Raw genomic sequence first — 5,546 nt, forward strand, 5'->3', positions numbered from 1 at the left:
GGCCCACCCCCCATCCCACTCCACCCTTTTCTCTGTCACTCATAGCTTACCTGCTTCAGGAGACTCTTGTCTGCCAGAGGAGGGTGTTCCTTTGGGTCAGAGACTTGCCTAGGCAACAAGGAGGAGTTACCCAGGATACCTACTGGTGTGAGTTCTTCAGAAGTAGTTTCTGGGCAGGGCTTAAGGCTCTCACCTCCCTAGTCCCACCCCTGACCTTGCATTCTAATTCGGGGGTGGGGGTGGAAGAGTATAAATTTCAGCCATTCTCTGCCTCGCTGCCTTTCTGCCAAAGACTTTCTACAGCAACATGAAGGTGGGGGGCTTCCTCCTCCTGGTGATGCTCATCACCCTCAGCTTGGAGGTGCAGGAGCTCCAGGCTGCGGTGAGGCCACTGATATTGTTGGGTGAGTCCAGGCAGAAGACAGCCCTGTTCTCTGAATGAGGGAGCTGGAAAGTGGGCCAGCAGGGACCGGTGTGTGCAGGGGGAGGAGGGAAGAAAGGAGAAAAGGAAAGATGTTCTAGTCAAGGAGCCATCTTGACCGCATAAACCTCTCTCCCTCTGCTTCCACCCTTCCCCCTCCTTTCCTCAGGTCATCCCTTCATCCGGACTCTCCACTCTTCCCTTTTTGCTGCCCCATCATCTCTTCCATCTCCCCCAGCATCTCTCTCCCCATGGGTTTCTTGGCCTTTTGCAACAAATAAATCAGATCACTAGAGAACACATTGTCTTAGTCACATTACATACAAATCATCTCAATCTCTACTTTTCCCTTTACCACCAACATTCTCAAAGGAGCCATCTTAACTCTCTGCCCCTACTTCCCCACAACTCATTCCTTCACACCCTGAAGACTGACTGTCACCCTTTCTGTCCTCATCAGTCTCCAGAAACTTTGCTCCCAGGATCTGCTGGCAAATCTCTTGACGCTCCTCGGCAGTAAAAGCCTGTAACCTCTGCATCTGACATGGTTTGCTGCCCTGCCAATCCACAAACTTTCTTCTCTCTTGGATTCTCTTCACTGTAGCTCCTGCTTCTCCCTAAATATTCCTGGGTTCTCGCTTACTCCCCTCTCTTCTTTGCTGTCCTCCTCCCCCCTCCATTAAACCAGTTGCCAAATACTGTCCATTCTTTGAAATTGTTTCTTGCATGTGTTCCTTCCTTTCCCCTCCCCATTGCCACACAGCACTTCCAGCCCTGACTACCCCATGCTTGGGCCAGTGCCCAAGTTTCCTGACCACACCCCCTGGCCCTCTTTCCCCTCTGAGGTTTGATTGCTCACTGAATCCTGGTCCATTCTATGCCCTCACACCAGAATAATCTTTGTAAGCAAACTGCAGTCATATCCCTCCCTTGGCCTACCAAATGGAATCCAAACTCATCAGGTCCTCAAGATCTGACCCCAGCAACTTTATCCCCTGGCTGTTTGTCCTGCTTGACTCCCAGCTGCTCCTGTGTACTTCTCCAGCCTCACATTTGCCAGTCCTCCTGTATTCCTTGCATTCCAGGCCGAGCAGTGAGGAGAGGAGACGCCTAGAGTGCAATATTGAAGGAGACGTTCACTCTCAGGTTGTGTAAGTGGTTCCTTAAACTTTGTGCCCTGGATGCCTCACATGCCTGCATTTCCCCTTGTGAACTTTTGCTAGTAATTCTTTTCTCTTCTCACAAGACTCTAACACCACCACCGCCCCCCCCCCCCACCCCTGCCCCATCAAGTCTGCCTTAAAAAGATTCCTGTACTTCAAGACTCACCTTTTGTGGCTAATCTAACTGGAAATAATGTTCTCCCTCCTCTGAGCCCCTTTTCCTTTGGATATACCTCTCCCAGGACACCTGTCACATACTGCTTTGTTTTTAGTACTTCGTTTTTTAAAAATATTTTAATGTTTGCTTATTTTTGAGAGAAAGAGAGTGGGGAGGGGCAGAGAGAGAGAGGGACAGGGGATCCAAAGTAGGCTCTGTGCTGACAGCACAGCCCAATGTGGGGCTCGAACCCATGAACCAAAGTTGGACACTTAACTGACTGAGCCACCCAGGCACCCTGTTGTTAGTACTTTAAACACAAGTCTTATCTCTGTTGTTAGATTCTAAGCTGCTTTAAGATAGTGACTCTACCTGACATCTTTTCTTTTAACTGTTTTTTTTTTAATGTTTATTTTTGAGAGAGAGACAGAGAGAGAGAGAGAGAGAGAGAAAGAGAGGGAGCATGAGGTGGGGAGAAGCAGAGAAAGAGGGAGACACAGAATCTGAAACAGGTTCCAGGCTCTGAGCTGTCAGCACAGAGCCCAACGCAGGGCCCAAACTCAAACCACGAGATCATGACCTGAGCCAAAGTTGGATGCTCAACCAACCCACTGAGCCACCCAGGCACCCCTTAAATCTTTCTATTTTCTGAATAACTTAGCTCTATGCTTCATACATAGCAAAGATCAACAGATTTAAGGAGTGGGGCAAAGTCTTCAACCATCTCACCATATATCAACAACAGCAAACAGAAGCAGGGAGGGATTGTACTGACTTTCTCTGAGGTCTGCAAGTATATTATAGACATCCCACCAGGCTCCCTTCTTATACTCTTAAACATTGCTAGTCATCACAGGATTCTTTTCCTGTTGAGCCTGGACAAGATGCCCCAGCCTTCTCAATGCAGCATTAGGTAGTCATCTCTGTTGATCAGACTTGACACTGGAGAATGAACTTCATTTCCCCTGCTAGATCTAAGAGCTCCATTTTACATATGAGGAAACAAGAGCCCAGAGAAGTTCAGACACAGAATCAGGTAGAGAAACCCCTGAGTAGAAGCAAAAGCACAGCACACATTCATCCAGAGCTCTGCGTACATTTAGCTAGAAGTTCCTGTGGGGTCTTAACTGGCTTCTTGGACCTATTTCATTGGTTCTCAAAGACTAACTGTGAGGCTCTGGGAACCTAGGGGGCCTCCACTCAGGTCAGGAGTGACTCCTTGACATTTGGCAATGTGCACTTCATCTCAGAGTCTGTTTCACCATGTGGGACGGACGAGGGAGCTTTGCCTAGGGGCCAGGCTGGTCTAGGTTCAATTCCATTTCTGTACCTACAGAGGTGGGCAATTCACCTCTGTGCACACCAGTCACCACACTTATTAAATGAGGTTAATCAGATTCACTGCGCAGGGTGACAGCAAGGCACCCTGGATGGCATTTGCTTAATGTGAGTCTCCTCTTTTCTGCCCTTTTCCCTGCAAAGTAGGGAAGTGAGGACATTTGAGTGGGCTTCTTTGCACTTCCCTTCTGCAAATACAATGATTCTCTTCTTTAAAGTAGGCCTTACTTTATTGTGATTATGTGAATGTATTGTCTTTAACTGAAATATATAAGATGTTAAAGAGTATTATTCTGTAATTATTTAAAAATTCCATATTTATTGAATTGAAAGAAGAAAGTGGAACTAGCCGCTTCAGTCAAGGGCTGTCCTCTCTGATACCTGGGCTTAAAACAAGGTGGTCTGTTCTAACATAGGTAGCTGCATTGAGGAATGCAGTGGTGACTGGGATTGTGATCCAGATGAACGCTGTGCCAGCAATGGATGTGGCCACGTCTGTGTTCCAGCCTAAGGACAGGTGAAAACATCAGGCCCTTCCCTGCTTCCTCAAACCTTGCCCAACCTAAGGAGGCTGGCTCTGGTGGGACTTTCCAGAGCTGGGTGGAACAGAAGACTATCATTCTGTGGCCTCTCCCTCTTTACACCCTTCTCAAGAAAAAGAAGCATCCATCACAGGATGGTAGCTTCCAAACCTTTAAAATAATTTCATTACCCAATATATCCAGAAGAGAAATCAAACTATTTATTTGAACAAAAAGAACATTAAAATCAGTCACATTATGCCCCATCCCCAAATGATATCTGCTTAATACTTTGGTGCATATTTTAAACACACACATTCAAATACATAATATACATACATATATATTATATATATATGTGCATGTTATATATATTAATATATGTATATTATATATATATATATTGAAATGAGATAATTTGTGTCTATTTTGATTTCTTAATTATTTCACTTAGAAAATAGCTATTTTCTAATACAACTTTTAATAATACCAATGTTTCTATACCATCGTCAACAGGCATAAGGCTGTTATACCTTTAACAGCCTTATAAAAAAGTTCATTAATACACACTTGATATGTTTATTATTTATTAATACAGTTGTAATGAATACTAAATTGGTATACATGCCCTTATTAACTTCCTTGGGATAAATTCTAAGAATTATAATTTATGGCCCAAGAGTATGTTCATTTTATTTATTTTTCAATATATGAAGTTTATTGTCAAATTGGTTTCCATACAACACCCAGTGCTCATCCCAAAAGGTGCCCTCCTCAATACCCATCACCCACCCTCCCCTCCCTCCCACCCCCCATCAACCCTCAGTTTGTTCTTAGTTTTTAACAGTCTCTTATGCTTTGGCTCTCTCCCACTCTAACCTCTTTTTTTTTTTTTTTTCCCCTTCCCCTCCCCCATGGGTTTCTGTTACGTTTCTCAGGATCCACATAAGAGTGAAACCATATGGTATCTGTCCTTCTCTGTATGGCTTATTTCACTTAGCATCACACTCTCCAGTTCCATCCATGTTGCTACAGAGGGCCATATTTCATTCTTTCTCATTGCCACATAGTACTCCATTGTGTATATAAACCACAATTTCTTTATCCATTCATCAGTTGAAGGACATTTAGGCTCTTTCCATAATTTGGCTATTGTTGAGAGTGCTGCTATAAACATTGGGATACAAGTGCCCCGATGCATCAATACTCCTGTATCCCTTGGGTAAATTCCTAGCAGTGCTATTGCTGGGTCATAGGGTAGGTCGATTTTTAATTTTTTGAGGAACCTCCACACTGTTTTCCAGAGTGGCTGCACCAATTTGCATTCCCACCAACAGTGCAAGAGGCTTCCCGTTTCTCCACATCCTCACCAGCATCTATAGTCTCCTGATTTGTTCATTTTGGCCACGCTGACTGAGAGTATGTTCATTTTAAACCTCTGATGCACATTGCCAGATTAGCCCATGAGAACCCCTTTCCTGTGGAAAAATTTCAGGGTCCTCATGTGATATTTTTAGTAGCCATCAAATGAAAAAAAATGCATAATGGAAAGCTACCATGATTCAGTCTTGATTATAAATTAGGTTGTATTTATTAACGTAATAACTAACACAACAGAATCAACATAAACTTCAGAAGTAAGCCATTTGTGTTCAGAAGTTACTATTTGTCCAATCCACCCACAATCCTTGGGATGCTTTTAGCCTTGCTCGCTCTTTTCAGGTGCTTATTGATTCCCAGAACTGGGAACTGTCACCTCTCAATTGCAGTCTGCGACCCTAGGTCACAAAAACAGCAGGTCTCATGCATAATTTTTTTTGTCCATTTTTCAGATGAAGATTTATCTTAAGGGTCATCCTTCTCTAATAATTTCTCATCACTTCCTATCTTCAAAGATGTGACTGGAACTCCTTGCCCTGGAAGACAGATAAAAATGGGGACCTGTG

General features: G+C 44.1%; 1 long non-coding RNA gene across 1 annotated transcript; it reads left to right on the plus strand.

Annotated features, from left to right (window-relative positions):
• The first annotated feature begins 245 nt into the window (after positions 1–245).
• LOC132687969 (uncharacterized) lies at positions 246–5,546 on the plus strand. The gene is made up of 3 exons (XR_009614360.3): positions 246–404; positions 3,496–3,596; positions 5,433–5,546. It is a non-coding gene; the product is annotated as an uncharacterized LOC132687969 (long non-coding RNA).

Source organism: Panthera onca, chromosome E1 (genome assembly GCF_046562875.1).
Source record: "Panthera onca isolate mPanOnc1 chromosome E1, mPanOnc1 haplotype 2, whole genome shotgun sequence".
Lineage (NCBI taxonomy): Eukaryota > Metazoa > Chordata > Mammalia > Carnivora > Felidae > Panthera > Panthera onca.